The sequence below is a fragment of the Stegostoma tigrinum genome, unplaced genomic scaffold, assembly GCF_030684315.1.
Source record: "Stegostoma tigrinum isolate sSteTig4 unplaced genomic scaffold, sSteTig4.hap1 scaffold_79, whole genome shotgun sequence".
In the NCBI taxonomy this organism is placed as follows: Eukaryota; Metazoa; Chordata; class Chondrichthyes; order Orectolobiformes; family Stegostomatidae; genus Stegostoma; species Stegostoma tigrinum.
The window spans coordinates 836,769-854,437 of NW_026728736.1; the positions used below are offsets into that span (position 1 = coordinate 836,769).

The window sequence follows — 17,669 nt, forward strand, 5'->3', positions numbered from 1 at the left end:
TTCTACTTTCTGGGTGGTATGGTTGTGACACTGGAAGAGGCCCAGGATGGACATGTCGTCCAGGGAGTGGGAGGGGGAGTTGAAGTGATGCAATGATTTGGATATGAAAATAGAAGGTGTGGTTAGTAAGTTTCCCAATGATTGAAGGTGTAGTAGCCAGCCAAGAAGGTCACCTCAGAATGCAATGGGACATTGACAAGGGCCAATAAACTGAGGAGTGGCAGATGGAGTGGAGGTTAGATAAATGTGAGGTGCTACATTTTGGAAAGGCAAATCAGGGCAGCACGTATACACTGAAGGTTGTGGGGAGTTTTGCTTAATAAAGAGACGCTGGAGTGCAGTTTCGTAGTTCCATCAAAGTACAGCCACCGGTAGAAAGGATATGAAGGAGACATTTGGTGTGCTCACCTTTATCGGTCAGTGCATTGAGTATAGGAGTTGGGAGATCACTTAGCAGCCATGTCGGACATTGATTCGGCTGCTTTTGGAATACTGCAATCGATTTTGGTCTCCTTGCGAGAGGAAAGTTGTCGGCGCACCATTGAGGGCCGAAGGGCCTATTCTGTGCCGTCTTGTTGTATGTTGTAAACTTGAAAGGGTTCAGAGAAGATCTACAAGGATGTTACGAGCATCGGAGGTTGGAGGTATACCGTGGGCTTGAACAGGCAGCTATTTCTTGGAACTTTGGAGTTCAGGGCTGACCATATGGAAGTTTATACAATTACGAGGGACGTGGATAGAGCGAACAGCATGTATGGAATGAGCTGCCAGAGGAAGTGGTGGTGGCTTGTACGTTTAAAAGGCATGTGGATGGGTATATGAATAGGACGGGTTGAGAGGAATATGGGCCAAATGCCGGCAAATGGGACTAAATTAACTTAGGATATCTGGTCAACAGAGACAAATTGGGCCAAAGGATCTGTTTCCCCACTGTACATCTCTCTGATTCTAAGTGTCTTTTTTCTTAACCACGTGGCCCATAATGAGAAAACCTTGAATCAGGGTTTGGGAATGTGACAATTCTAATTGGATCTGTTTGATGAAATTCACTCTGTAGGTAATGGTGGTTGAATTATGATTTGTCAAATTTGAGTTTATTGCAGCATCTTATAGAATAGAGGAGACACATGTAATCAAAATTGAAAATCAAAACTTGGTAAAATTTTGCATTGGAAATACATGACCAGCCATTGGAGGAGATTCATGACCATTGCATTCAAGTGAAAACAACAAATGCGATTCAGTGACTCAGTGAAACGGGATGCAGTGACTCAGTGAAACGGGATGCCGTGACTCAGTGAAACGGGAGGCAGTGATTGTGTGAACTGGGATGCAGTGACTGAGGGTAATGGGATGCACTGACTAAGGGAAATGGGATGTAGTGTCTGCGTGAAATGGGATGCAGTGACTGAGTGAAATGGGATGCAGTGACTGAGGGCAATGGGATGCAGTGACTGAGGGCAATGGGATGCAGTGGCTGTGTGAAATGGGATACAGTGGCTGTGTGAACTGGGATGCAGTGGCTGTGTGAATTGAGATGCTGTGACTTTGGGAATGGAGATGCAGTGTCTGTTTGAAATGGGATGCAGTGAATGAGGTCAATGGGAGGCAGTGACTGAGGGCAATGGGATGCAGTGACTGATGGAAATGGGATGCAGTGACTGTGGGAAATGGGATGCAGTCACTGATGGACATGGGACGCAGTGACTGAGGGAAAAGAGACGCCGTGACTGATGGAAGTGGGATGCAGTGACTGATGGAAGTGGGATGCTGTGACTGAGTGAAATGGGATGCAGAGATTGAGGGAGATGGGATGCAGTGACTGAGTGAAATGGGATGCAGTGAATGATGGAAATGGGATGCAGTGACTGACTGAAATGGGTGCAGTGACTGTGAGAAATGGGATGCAGTCACTGATGGAAATGAGACGCAGTGACTGAGGGAAAGGAGACGCCGTGAATGATGGAAGTGGGATGCAGTGACTCATGGAAGTGGAATGCAGTGACTGTGGCAGATGGGATGCAGTGACTGTGTGAAGTGGGATGCAGTGAATGATGGAAATGGGATGCAGTGACTGAGGGAAATGGGATGCAGTGACTGAGGGTAATGGGATGAGGTGACTGAAGGAAATGGAATGCAGTGACTCTGTGAAATGGGATGCAGTGACTTTTAAATGGGATGTAGTGACTGAGTGGAATGGGATGCAGTGACTGAGGAAAGTAAATGCAGTGACTGAGGAAAGGAGATGCAGTGACTGAGGGAAATGGGATGCAGTGACTGAGGGAAATGGGATGCAGTGACTGAGGGAAATGGGATGCAGTGACTGAGGGAAATGGGATGCAGTGACTGAGTGAATTGGGATGCTGCGACTGTGGGGAATGGGATGCGGTGACTGTGGGGAATGGGATGCAGTGACTGATGGAAATGGGATGCAGTGACTGAGGGCAATGGGATGCAGTGACTGAGATGAATGGGATGCAGTGACTGACGGAAATGGGATGCTGTGACTGAGGGTAATGGGTTGCAGTCACTGAGTGAAATGGGATGCTGTGACTAAGTGAAATGAGCTGCAGTGACTGAGTGAAATGAGCTGCAGTGAATGAGTGAAATGAGCTGCAGTGAATGAGTGAAATGGGATGCAGTGGCTGTGCGAAATGGGATGCAGTGGCTGTTCGAAATGGGATGCAGTGGCTGTGTGAAATGGGATGCAGTGGCTGTGCGAAATGGGATGCAGTGACTGAGGGAAAGGAGATGCAGTGTCTGTTTGAAATGGGATCCTGTGACTGAAGTTCATGGGATGCAGTGACAGGGTAATGGGATGCAGTGAGTGAGGGTAATGGGATGCAATGACTGAGTGAAATGGATGCACTGTCTGGGTTAAATGTGATTCACTGTGTCCGTTAAATGGGATGCAGTGACTCTGTGAAATGGGATGCAGTGACTGAGGGCAATGGGATGCAGTGGCTTTGTGAACTGAGATGCAGTGGCTGCGGGAAAGGAGATGCAGTGTCTGTTTGAAATGGGCTGCAGTGACTGAGGGCAATGGGATGCAGTGACTGTGGGAAATGGGATGCAGTGACTGGGAAATGGGTGCAGTGACTGAGGGTAATGTGATACAGTGACTGAGGGTAACACGATGCAGTGACTGTGGGTAATGGGATGCAGTGAATGAGGGATAGGAGATGCAGTGACTGTGGGAAATGGGATGCAGTGACTGAGTGAAATGGAATGCAGTGACTGAGGGCAATGGGATGCAGTGACTGAGGGAAATGAGATGCAGTGACGGAGGGAAATGAGATGCAGTGACGGAGGGAAATGAGATGCAGTGACGGAGGGAAATGAGATGCCGTGACTGAGGGAAATGAGATGCAGTGACGGAGGGAAATGAGATGCCGTGACTGAGGGAAATGGAATGCTGTGACTGAGGGTAATGTGATGCAGTGTCTCAGTGAAATGGGATGCTCTGACTGAGTGAAATGGGATGCTCTGACTGAGTGAAATGGGATGCTCTGACTGAGGGAAAGGAGATGCAGTGTCTGTTTGAAATGGCATCCTTTCACTGAAGTTCATGGGATGCAGTGACAGGGTAATGGGATGCCATGACTGAGGGTAATGGGATGCGGTGACTGAGGGTAATGGGATGCGGTGACTGACTGAAATGGGATGCGGTGACTGACTGAAATGGGATGCGGTGACTGAGGGGAATGGAATGCGGTGACTGTGGGAAATAGGGTGCGGTGACTGAGGGAAATGGACGCACTGTCTCAGTTGAATAGGATTCACTGTCTACGTTAAAGCGGATGTAGTGACTAAGTCAAATGGGATGCTGTGACTGAGTGAAATGGGATGCAGTGGCTGAGTAAAATGAGATGCAGTGACGGAGGGAAATGAGATGCAGTGACGGAGGGAAATGAGATGCAGTGACGGAGGGAAATGAGATGCAGTGACGGAGGGAAATGAGATGCAGTGACGGAGGCAAATGAGATGCAGTGACGGAGGCAAATGAGATGCAGTGACGGAGGCAAATGAGATGCAGTGACGGAGGCAAATGAGATGCAGTGACGGAGGCAAATGAGATGCAGTGACGGAGGCAAATGAGATGCAGTGACTGAGGGAAATGAGATGCAGTGACTGAGGGAAATGAGATGCAGTGACTGAGGGAAATGGAATGCTGTGACTGAGGGTAATGGGATCTACTGTCTCAGTTCAATGAGATTTACTGTCTCAGTTAAATGGGATGCTCTGACTGAGTCAAATGGGATGCTCAGACTGAGTGAAATGGGACGCAGTGACTGCATGAAATGGGATCCAGTGACTGAGTGATATGGGATCCAGTGACTGAGTGAAATGGGATTCAGTGACTGAGGGTAATGGGTTTCAGTGACTGAGGGAAATGGGATGCAGTGACTGACTGAAATGGGATGCAGTGACTGAGGGAAAGGAGATGCAGTGAATCTGGGAAATGGGATGCAGTGACTGAGATGAATGGGATGCAGTGACTGAGTGAAATGAGCTGCAGTTAATGAGTGAAATGGGATGCAGTGGCTGTGCGAAATGGGATGCAGTGGCTGTGTGAAATGGGATGCAGTGACTGACGGAAAGGAGATGCAGAGTCTGTTTGAAATGGGATCCTGTGACTGAAGTTCATGGGATGCAGTGACAGGGTAATGGGATACAGTGACTGAGGGTAATGGGATGCAATGACTGAGGGCAATGGGATGCAGTGGCTTTTTGAACTGAGATGCAGTGACTGCGGGAAAGGAGATGCAGTGTCTGCTTGAAATGGGTGGGAGTGACTGAGGGCAATGGGATGCAGTGACTGAGGGCAATGGGATGCAGTGACTGAGGGCAATGGGATGCAGTGACTGTGGGAAATGGGATGCAGTGACTGTGGGAAATGGGATGCAGTGACTGTGGGAAATGGGTGCAGTGACTGTGGGAAATGGGATGCAGTGACTGTGGGAAATGGGATGCAGTGACTGAGGGCAATGGGTTTCAGTGACTGAGGGCAATGGGATGCAGTGACTGAGTGAAATGGGATGCAGTGGCTGTGTGAAACGGGATGCAGTGACTGAGGGTTATGGGATTCAGTGACTGAGGATCATGGGATTCAGTGACTGAGGTCATGGGATGCGGTGACTGATGGAAATGGGATGCGGTGACTGATGGAAATGGGATGCGGTGACTGAGTGAAATGGGATGCAGTGACGGAGGGAAATGAGATGCAGTGACGGAGGGAAATGAGATGCAGTGACGGAGGGAGATGAGATGCAGTGACTGAGGGAAATGGAATGCAGTGACAGAGGGTAATGGGATGCAGTGTCTCAGTGAAATGGGATGCTCTGACTGAGTGAAATGGGATGCTCTGACTGAGTGAAATAGGATCCTGTGACTGAGGGAAAGGAGATGCAGTGTCTGTTTGAAATGGCATCCTTTCACTGAAGTTCATGGGATGCCATGACTGAGGGTAATGGGATGCAGTGGCTGTGTGAAATGGGATGCAGTGACTGAGTGAAATGGGATTCAGTGACTGAGGGTCATGGGATTCAGTGACTGAGAGTCATGGGATTCAGTGACTGAGGATCATGGGATGCAGTGACTGAGGATCATGGGATGCAGTGACTGATGGAAATGGGATGCGGTGACTGACTGAAATGGGATGCGGTGACTGACTGAAATGGGATGCGGTGACTGACTGAAATGGGATGCGGTGACTGAGGGGAATGGAATGCGGTGACTGTGGGAAATAGGGTGCGGTGACTGAGGGAAATGGATGCACTGTCTCAGTTGAATAGGATTCACTGTCTCCGTTAAATAGGATGTAGTGACTGAGTGAAATTGGATGCAGTGGCTGAGTGAAATGGGATGCAATGGCTGAGTGAAATGAGATGCACTGACTGAGGGAAATGAGATGCACTGACTGAGGGAAATGAGATGCACTGACTGAGGGAAATGAGATGCAGTGACTGAGGGAAATGAGATGCAGTGACTGAGGGAAATGAGATGCATTGACTGACTGAAATTGGAAGGAGTGACCTAAATGGGAGGGAGTGACTGAGTGAAATGGGAGGGAGTGACTGACCTAAATGGGAGGGAGTGACTGAGTGAAATGGGAGGGAGTGACTGAGTGTAATGGGAAGGAGTGACTCGGTGAAATGGCATGCAGTGACTCAGTGAAATGGCATGCAGGCACTGAGTGAAATGGGATGCTGGGACTGAGGGTAATCTGATGCAGTGACTGAGGGTAATGTGATGCAGTGACTGAGGAAAGGAGATGCAGTGCCCATGGGAAATGGGTTGCAGTGACTGAATGAAATGGGTTGCAGTGACTGAATGAAATGTGATGCAGTGACTGAGTGATATGGGATGCAGTGACTGAGTGATATGGGATGCAGTGACTGAGTGATATGGGATGCAGTGACTGAGTGATATGGGATGCAGTGACTGAGTGATATGGGATGCAGTGACTGAGTGAAATGGGATGCAGTGACTGAGGGAATGGTGATGCAGTGACAGTGCGAAATGGGTTGCAGTGAATGAGGGAAATGTGATGCAGTGACTCACTGAAATGGGAGGGAGTGACTGACTCAAATGGGAGGGAGTGACTGACTGAAATGGGAGGGAGTGACTGACTGAAATGAGATGCAGTGACTGAGTGAACTGGGATGCAGTGACTGAGTGAAATTGGATGCTGTGACTGACGTAAGGAGATGCAGTGACTGAGTGAAATGGGATGCAGTGACTGAGTGAAATGGGATGCAGTGACTGAGTGAAATGGGATGCAGTCACTGAGGGTCGTGCGATGCAGTCACTGAGGGTCGTGCGATGCAGTCACTGAGGGTCGTGCGATGCAGTCACTGAGGGTCGTGCGATGCAGTCACTGAGGGTCGTGCGATACAGTGACTAAGTGAAATGGGATGCAGTGACTAAGTGAAATGGGATGCAGTGACTGAGGGTAATGTGATGCAGTGACTGAGGAAAGGAGATGCAGTGACTATGGGAAATGGGTTGCAGTGACTGGGTGAAATGTGATGCAGTGACTGAGGGTAATGGGATTCAGTGACTGAGGGTAATGGGATGCAGTGACTGAGGGAAATGGGATGCAGTGACTGAGGGAAAGGAGATGCAGTGAATGTGGGAAATGGGATGCAGTGACTGAGGGAAAGGAGATGCAGTGAATGTGGGAAATGGGATGCAGTGACTGAGATGAATGGGATGCAGTGACTGAGGGTAATGGGATGCTGTGACTGAGGGTAATGAGCTGCAGTGACTGAGTGAAATGAGCTGCAGTGACTGAGTGAAATGAGCTGCAGTGAATGAGTGAAATGGGATGCAGTGGCTGTGCGAAATGGGATGCAGTGGCTTTGCGAAATGGGATGCAGTGACTGAGGGAAAGGAGATGCAGTGTCTGTTTGAAATGGGATCCTGTGACTGAAGTTCATGGGATGCAGTGACAGGATAATGGGATGCAGTGAGTGAGGGTAATGGGATGCAATGACTGAGTGAAATGGATGCACTGTCTGGGTTAAATGGGATTCACTGTGTCCGTTAAATGGGATGCAGTGACTGAGTGAAATGGGATGCAGTGACTGAGGGCAATGGGATGCAGTGGCTTTGTGAACTGAGATGCAGTGACTGCGGGAAAGGAGATGCAGTGTCTGTTTGAAATGGGCTGCAGTGACTGAGGGCAATGGGATGCAGTGACTGTGGGAAATGGGTGCAGTGACTGAGGGTAATGTGATACAGTGACTGAGGGTAACACGATGCGGTGACTGTGGGTAATGGGATGCAGTGAATGAGGGATAGGAGATGCAGTGACTGTGGGAAATGGGATGCAGTGACTGAGGGCAATGGAATGCAGTGACTGAGGGCAATGGGATGCAGTGACTGATGGCAATGGGATGCAGTGACTGAGGGAAATGAGATGCAGTGACGGAGGGAAATGAGATGCCGTGACTGAGGGAAATGGAATGCTGTGACTGAGGGTAATGTGATGCAGTGTCTCAGTGAAATGGGATGCTCTGACTGAGTGAAATGGGATGCTCTGACTGAGTGAAATGGGATGCTCTGACTGAGGGAAAGGAGATGCAGTGTCTGTTTGAAATGGCATCGTTTCACTGAAGTTCATGGGATGCAGTGACAGGGTAATGGGATGCGGTGACTGACTGAAATGGGATGCGGTGACTGAGGGGAATGGAATGCGGTGACTGTGGGAAATAGGGTGCGGTGACTGAGGGAAATGGACGCACTGTCTCAGTTGAATAGGATTCACTGTCTCCGTTAAATCGGACGTAGTGACTGAGTCAAATGGGATGCTGTGACTGAGTCAAATGGGATGCAGTGGCTGAGTAAAATGAGATGCAGTGACGGAGGGAAATGAGATGCAGTGACGGAGGGAAATGAGATGCAGTGACGGAGGCAAATGAGATGCAGTGACGGAGGCAAATGAGATGCAGTGACGGAGGCAAATGAGATGCAGTGACGGAGGCAAATGAGATGCAGGGACGGAGGCAAATGAGATGCAGTGACGGAGGCAAATGAGATGCAGTGACGGAGGCAAATGAGATGCAGTGACGGAGGCAAATGAGATGCAGTGACTGAGGCAAATGAGATGCAGTGACTGAGGGTAATGGGATATACTGTCTCAGTTCAATGAGATTTACTGTCTCAGTTAAATGGGATGCTCAGACTGAGTCAAATGGGACGCAGTGACTGCATGAAATGGGATGCAGTGACTGAGTGTAATGGGATGCAGTGACTCTGGGAAATGGGTTGCAGTGATTGAGTGAAATGGGGTGCAGTGGCTGAGTGTAATGGAATGCAGTGACTGAATGTAATGGGATGCAGTGACTGAGGAAAGGAGATGCAGTGACTATGGGACCTGGGATGCAGTGACTGAGTGAAATGGGATGCAGTGCCTCAGCGAAATGTGATGCAGTGACTGAGGGAAATGTGATGCAGTGACTGAGGGTAATGGGATGCAGTGACTGAGGGAAAGGAGATGCAGTGAATGTGGGAAATGGGATGCAGTGACAGAGGGAAGTGGTATGCTCTGACTGAGGGTAATGTGATGCATTGACTGAGGGAAATGTGATGCATTGACTGAGGGAAATGCGATGCAGTGACTGAGGGAAATGCGATGCAGTGACTGAGTGAAATGGGAGGGAGTGACTGACTGAAATGGGAGGGGGTGACTGACTGAAATGGGATGCAGTGACAGAGGGAAATGGGATGCAGTGACAGAGGGAAATGGGATGCCGTGACTGATTGAAATGGGAGGCCGTGACTGATTGAAATGGGATGAAGTGACTGAGGGAAATGGGATGCAGTGACAGAGGGAAATGGGATGAAGTGACTGCGTGAAATGGGACGCAGTGACTGAGAGAAATGGGACGCAGTGACTGAGGGAAATAGGATGCAGTGACTGACTGAAATGGGACGCACTGAGTGAGTGAAATGGGACGGCGTGACTGAGTGAATTGGGAGGCAGTGACTGCGTGAAGTGGGTGGCTGTGACTGCGTGAAGTGGGAGGCTGTGACTGAGTGAAAAGTGGTGCAGTGACTGAGAGTAATGGGATGCAGTGACTGAGGGCAATGGGATGCAGTGACTGATGGAAATAAGATGCAGTGACAGAGGGAAATGAGATGCAGTGACTGACTGAAATGGGAGGGAGTGACTGAGTGAAATGGGAGGGAGTGACTGAGTGAAATGGGAGGGAGTGACTGAGTGAAATGGGAGGGAGTGACTGAGTGAAATGGGAGGGAGTGACTGAGTGAAATGGGAGGGAGTGACTGAGTGAAATGGGATGCAGTGACTGAGTGAAATGGGATGCAGTGACTGAGTGAAATGGGATGCAGTGACTGAGTGAAATGGGATGCAGTGACTGAGTGAAATGGGATGCAGTGACTGAGTGAAATGGGATGCAGTGACTGAGGAAAGGAGATGCTGTGACGATGGGAAATTGGGATGCAGTGACTGAGTGTACTGGGGTGCAGAGACTGAAAGACATGTGATGCACTGACTGCGTGAAATGTGATGTAGTGACTGAGAGAAATGGGACGCAGTGACTGAGGGAAATGGGAGGGAGTCACTGAAATGGGACTGAGTGACTGACTGAAATGGGGTGCAGTGACTGAGTGAAATGGGGTGCAGTGACTGAGTGAAATGGGGTGCAGTGACTGAGTGAAATGTGAAGCGGTGACTGAGTGAAATGTGAAGCGGTGACTGAGTGAAATGTGAAGCGGTGACTGAGTGAAATGGGATGCGGTGACTGAGTGAAATGGGATGCGGTGACTGAGTGAAATGGGATGCGGTGACTGAGTGAAATGGGATGCGGTGACTGAGTGAAATGGGATGCGGTGACTGAGTGAAATGGGATGCGGTGACTGTAGGAAATGGGATGCGGTGACTGAGGGAATTGGAATGCGGTGTCTGTGTGGAATAGGGTGCCGTGACTGAGGGTCATGGGATGCACTGTCTCAGTTGAATAGGATTCAATGTCTCCGTTAAATAGGATGTCGTGACTGAGTCAAATCGGATGCTGTGACTGACTGAAATGGGATGAATTGGCTGAGTGAAAATGGATGCAGTGGCTGAGGGTAATGGGATGCAGTGACTGAAATGAGGGGGAGAGACTGAAATGTGAGGGAGTGACTGAGTGAAATGTGAGGGAGTGACTGACTGAAATGTGAGGGAGTGACTGAGTGAAATGGGATGCCGTGACTGAGTGAAATGGGATGCGGTGACTGAGGGGAATAGGGTGCGGTGACTGAGGGAAATGGATGCACTGTCTCAGTTGAATAGGATTCACTGTCTCAGTTGAATAGGATTCACTGTCTCAGTTAAATGGGATGCAGTGACTGAGTGAAATGGGATGCAGTGACTGAGTGAAATGTGATGCAGTGACTGAGTGAAATGTGATGCAGTGACTGAGTGAAATGTGATGCAGTGACTGAGTGAAATGTGATGCAGTGACTGAGTGAAATGTGATGCAGTGACTGAGGGAAATGCGATGCAGTGACTGAGGAAAGGAGATGCAGTGACCGTGGGAAATGGGTTGCAGTGACTGAGGGTCATGGGATGCAGTGACTGAGGGTCATGGGATGCAGTGACTGAGGGTCATGGGATGCAGTGACTGAGGGTCATCGGATGCAGTGACTGAGGGTCATGGGATGCAGTGACTGACAAAAGGAGATGCAGTGACTATGGGAAATGGGATGCAGTGACTGAGGGTCGTGCGATGCAGTGACTGAGGGTCGTGCGATGCAGTGACTGAGGGTCGTGCGATGCAGTGACTGAGGGTCGTGCGATGCAGTGACTGAGGGTCGTGCGATGCAGTGACTGAGGGGCGTGCGATGCAGTGACTGAGGGGCGTGCGATGCAGTGACTGAGGGGCATGTGATGCAGTGACTGCGTGAAATGTGATGCAGTGACTGAGTGATATGGGATGCAGCGACTGAGTGATATGGGATGCAGCGACTGAGTGAACTGGGATGCAGTGACTGATTGAAATGGGATGCAGTGACTGAGGGTAATGGGATGCAGTGACTGAGGGTAATGGGATGCAGTGACTGAGGGTAATGGGATGCAGTGACTGAGGGTAATGGGATGCAGTGACTGAGGGTAATGGGATGCAGTGACTGAGGGTCATGGGATGCAGTGACTGAGGGAAGGGAGATGCAGTGACAGTGCGAAATGCGTTTCAGTGACTGAGGGAAATGGGATGCAGTGACTGACTGAAATGGGATGCAGTGACTGAGGGAAAGGAGATGCAGTGAATGTGGGAAATGGGATGCAGTGACTGATGGAAATGGGATGCTGTGACTGAGAGTAATGGGTTGCAGTCACTGACTGAAATGGGATGCAGTGACTGAGTGAAATGAGCTGCAGTGACTGAGTGAAATGAGCTGCAGTGAATGAGTGAAATGGGATGCAGTGGCTGTGCGAAATGGGATGCAGTGACTGAGGGAAAGGAGATGCAGTGTCTGTTTGAAATGGGATCCTGTGACTGAAGTTCATGGGATGCAGTGACAGGGTAATGGGATGCAGTGACTGAGGGTAATGAGATGCAATGACAGAGTGAAATGGATGCACTGTCTGAGTTAAATGGGATTCACTGTGTCCGTTAAAAGGGATGCAGTGACTGAGTGAAATGGGATGCAGTGACTGAGGGCAATGGGATGCAGTGGCTGAGTGAAATGGGATGCAGTGGCTGAGGGAAATGGGATGCAGTGACTGAGGGAAATGGGATGCAGTGACTGAGGGAAATGGGATGCAGTGACTGAGGGAAATGGGATGCGGTGACTGAGGGAAATGCGATGCGGTGACTGAGGGAAATGCGATGCGGTGACTGAGTGAAATGGAATGCGGTGACTGATGGTAATGGGATGCGGTGACTGAGGGAAATGGGATGCGGTGACTGAGGGAAATGAGATGCAGTGACTGAAGGAAAGTAGATGCAGTTACTGAGGGTAACTAGATGCAGTGACTGTGGGAAATGGAATGCTGTGACTGAGGGTAATGGGATGCACCGTCTCAGTTCAATGAGATTCACTGTCTCAGTTAAATGAGATTCACTGTCTCAGTTAAATGGGATGCAGTGACTGAGTGAAATGGGATGCTGTGACTGAGTGAAATGGGATGCTGAGACTGAGGGAAATGGGATGCAGTGACTGCGTGAAATGGGATGCAGTGACTGCGTGAAATGGGACGCAGTGACTGAGAGAAATGGGACGCAGTGACTGAGGGAAATGGGATGCAGTGACTGTCTGAAATGGGAGGTAGTGACTGAGTGAAATGGGACGCACTGAGTGAGTGAAATGAGACGCAGTGACTGAGTGAAATGGGATGCAGTGACCGAGTAAAATAGGATGCAGTGACTGAGTGAAATGGGATGCAGTGACTGAGTGAAATGGGATGCAGTGACTGATGGAAATGAGATGCAGTGACTGACTGAAATTGGAAGGAGTGACTGAAATGGGAGGGAGTGACTGACCTAAATGGGAGGGAGTGACTGACCTAAATGGGAGGGAGTGACTGACCTAAATGGGAGGGAGTGACTGAGTGAAATGGGATGCAGTGACTGAGTGAAATGGCATGCAGGCACTGAGTGAAATGGGATGCTGGGGCTGAGGGTAATGTGATGCAGTGACTGAGGGTAATGTGATGCAGTGACTGAGTGAAATGGGAGGGAGTGACTGACTGAAATGGGAGGGGGTGACTGACTGAAATGGGATGCAGTGACAGAGGGAAATGGGATGCAGTGACAGAGGGAAATGGGATGCCGTGACTGATTGAAATGGGAGGCCGTGACTGATTGAAATGGGATGAAGTGACTGAGGGAAATGGGATGCAGTGACAGAGGGAAATGGGATGAAGTGACTGCGTGAAATGGGACGCAGTGACTGAGAGAAATGGGACGCAGTGACTGACGGAAATAGGATGCAGTGACTGACTGAAATGGGACGCACTGAGTGAGTGAAATGGGACGGCGTGACTGAGTGAATTGGGAGGCAGTGACTGCGTGAAGTGGGTGGCTGTGACTGCGTGAAGTGGGAGGCTGTGACTGAGTGAAAAGTGGTGCAGTGACTGAGAGTAATGGGATGCAGTGACTGAGGGCAATGGGATGCAGTGACTGATGGAAATAAGATGCAGTGACAGAGGGAAATGAGATGCAGTGACTGACTGAAATGGGAGGGAGTGACTGAGTGAAATGGGAGGGAGTGACTGAGTGAAATGGGAGGGAGTGACTGAGTGAAATGGGAGGGAGTGACTGAGTGAAATGGGAGGGAGTGACTCAGTGAAATGGGATGCAGTGACTGAGTGAAATGGGATGCAGTGACTGAGTGAAATGGGATGCAGTGACTGAGTGAAATGGGATGCAGTGACTGAGTGAAATGGGATGCAGTGACTGAGGAAAGGAGATGCTGTGACGATGGGAAATTGGGATGCAGTGACTGAGTGTACTGGGGTGCAGAGACTGAAAGACATGTGATGCACTGACTGCGTGAAATGTGATGTAGTGACTGAGAGAAATGGGAGGGAGTCACTGAAATGGGACTGAGTGACTGACTGAAATGGGAGGCAGTGACTGAGTGAAATGGGGTGCAGTGACTGAGTGAAATGGGGTGCAGTGACTGAGTGAAATGTGAAGCGGTGACTGAGTGAAATGTGAAGCGGTGACTGAGTGAAATGTGAAGCGGTGACTGAGTGAAATGGGATGCGGTGACTGAGTGAAATGGGATGCGGTGACTGAGTGAAATGGGATGCGGTGACTGAGTGAAATGGGATGCGGTGACTGAGGGAATTGGAATGCGGTGTCTGTGTGGAATAGGGTGCCGTGACTGAGGGTCATGGGATGCACTGTCTCAGTTGAATAGGATTCAATGTCTCCGTTAAATAGGATGTCGTGACTGAGTCAAATCGGATGCTGTGACTGACTGAAATGGGATGAATTGGCTGAGTGAAAATGGATGCAGTGGCTGAGGGTAATGGGATGCAGTGACTGAAATGAGGGGGAGAGACTGAAATGTGAGGGAGTGACTGAGTGAAATGTGAGGGAGTGACTGACTGAAATGTGAGGGAGTGACTGAGTGAAATGGGATGCCGTGACTGAGTGAAATGGGATGCGGTGACTGAGGGGAATAGGGTGCGGTGACTGAGGGAAATGGATGCACTGTCTCAGTTGAATAGGATTCACTGTCTCAGTTGAATAGGATTCACTGTCTCAGTTAAATGGGATGCAGTGACTGAGTGAAATGGGATGCAGTGACTGAGTGAAATGTGATGCAGTGACTGAGTGAAATGTGATGCAGTGACTGAGTGAAATGTGATGCAGTGACTGAGGGAAATGCGATGCAGTGACTGAGGAAAGGAGATGCAGTGACCGTGGGAAATGGGTTGCAGTGACTGAGGGTCATGGGATGCAGTGACTGAGGGTCATGGGATGCAGTGACTGAGGGTCATGGGATGCAGTGACTGAGGGTCATCGGATGCAGTGACTGAGGGTCATGGGATGCAGTGACTGAGTGAAATGGGATGCAGTGACTGACAAAAGGAGATGCAGTGACTATGGGAAATGGGATGCAGTGACTGAGGGTCGTGCGATGCAGTGACTGAGGGTCGTGCAATGCAGTGACTGAGGGTCGTGCGATGCAGTGACTGAGGGTCGTGCGATGCAGTGACTGAGGGTCGTGCGATGCAGTGACTGAGGGGCGTGCGATGCAGTGACTGAGGGGCGTGCGATGCAGTGACTGAGGGGCGTGCGATGCAGTGACTGAGGGGCGTGCGATGCAGTGACTGAGGGAAATGTGATGCAGTGACTGCGTGAAATGTGATGCAGTGACTGAGTGATATGGGATGCAGCGACTGAGTGATATGGGATGCAGCGACTGAGTGAACTGGGATGCAGTGACTGATTGAAATGGGATGCAGTGACTGAGGGTAATGGGATGCAGTGACTGAGGGTAATGGGATGCAGTGACTGAGGGTAATGGGATGCAGTGACTGAGGGTAATGGGATGCAGTGACTGAGGGTAATGGGATGCAGTGACTGAGGGTCATGGGATGCAGTGACTGAGGGAAGGGAGATGCAGTGACAGTGCGAAATGCGTTTCAGTGACTGAGGGAAATGGGATGCAGTGACTGACTGAAATGGGATGCAGTGACTGAGGGAAAGGAGATGCAGTGAATGTGGGAAATGGGATGCAGTGACTGATGGAAATGGGATGCTGTGACTGAGAGTAATGGGTTGCAGTCACTGACTGAAATGGGACGCACTGAGTGAGTGAAATGAGACGCAGTGACTGAGTGAAATGGGATGCAGTGACCGAGTAAAATAGGATGCAGTGACTGAGGGCAATGGGATGCAGTGACTGAGGGCAATGGGATGCACTGACTGAGGGTAATGGGATGCAGTGACTGAGTGAAATGGGATGCAGTGACTGAGTGAAATGGGATGCAGTGACTGAGTGAAATGGGATGCAGTGACTGAGTGAAATGGGATGCAGTGACTGATGGAAATGAGATGCAGTGACTGACTGAAATTGGAAGGAGTGACTGAAATGGGAGGGAGTGACTGACCTAAATGGGAGGGAGTGACTGACCTAAATGGGAGGGAGTGACTGACCTAAATGGGAGGGAGTGACTGACCTAAATGGGAGGGAGTGACTGAGTGAAATGGGATGCAGTGACTGAGTGAAATGGCATGCAGGCACTGAGTGAAATGGGATGCTGGGGCTGAGGGTAATGTGATGCAGTGACTGAGGGTAATGTGATGCAGTGACTGAGTGAAATGGGAGGGAGTGACTGACTGAAATGGGAGGGGGTGACTGACTGAAATGGGATGCAGTGACAGAGGGAAATGGGATGCAGTGACAGAGGGAAATGGGATGCCGTGACTGATTGAAATGGGAGGCCGTGACTGATTGAAATGGGATGAAGTGACTGAGGGAAATGGGATGCAGTGACAGAGGGAAATGGGATGAAGTGACTGCGTGAAATGGGACGCAGTGACTGAGAGAAATGGGACGCAGTGACTGAGGGAAATAGGATGCAGTGACTGACTGAAATGGGACGCACTGAGTGAGTGAAATGGGACGGCGTGACTGAGTGAATTGGGAGGCAGTGACTGCGTGAAGTGGGTGGCTGTGACTGCGTGAAGTGGGAGGCTGTGACTGAGTGAAAAGTGGTGCAGTGACTGAGAGTAATGGGATGCAGTGACTGAGGGCAATGGGATGCAGTGACTGATGGAAATAAGATGCAGTGACAGAGGGAAATGAGATGCAGTGACTGACTGAAATGGGAGGGAGTGACTGAGTGAAATGGGAGGGAGTGACTGAGTGAAATGGGAGGGAGTGACTGAGTGAAATGGGAGGGAGTGACTGAGTGAAATGGGATGCAGTGACTGAATGTAATGGGATGCAGTGACTCAGTGAAATGGGATGCAGTGACTCAGTGAAATGGGATGCAGTGACTCAGTGAAATGGGATGCAGTGACTGAGTGAAATGGGATGCAGTGACTGAGTGAAATGGGATGCAGTGACTGAGGAAAGGAGATGCTGTGACGATGGGAAATTGGGATGCAGTGACTGAGTGCACTGGGGTGCAGAGACTGAAAGACATGTGATGCACTGACTGCGTGAAATGTGATGTAGTGACTGAGAGAAATGGGACGCAGTGACTGAGGGAAATGGGAGGGAGTCACTGAAATGGGACTGAGTGACTGACTGAAATGGGAGGCAGTGACTGAGTGAAATGGGGTGCAGTGACTGAGTGAAATGGGGTGCAGTGACTGAGTGAAATGGGGTGCAGTGACTGAGTGAAATGTGAAGCGGTGACTGAGTGAAATGTGAAGCGGTGACTGAGTGAAATGTGAAGCGGTGACTGAGTGAAATGGGATGCGGTGACTGAGTGAAATGGGATGCGGTGACTGAGTGAAATGGGATGCTGACTGAGTGAAATGGGATGCGGTGACTGTAGGAAATGGGATGCGGTGACTGAGGGAATTGGAATGCGGTGTCTGTGTGGAATAGGGTGCCGTGACTGAGGGTCATGGGATGCACTGTCTCAGTTGAATAGGATTCAATGTCTCCGTTAAATAGGATGTCGTGACTGAGTCAAATCGGATGCTGTGACTGACTGAAATGGGATGAATTGGCTGAGTGAAAAT

General features: G+C 49.9%; 1 protein-coding gene across 6 annotated transcripts in view; it reads left to right on the forward strand.

The window, feature by feature from the left end:
• The window catches only part of LOC132209270 (utrophin-like), a 559,562-nt gene that overhangs the window by 289,899 nt on the left and 251,994 nt on the right, over positions 1-17,669 (forward strand). The window lies entirely within an intron of this gene.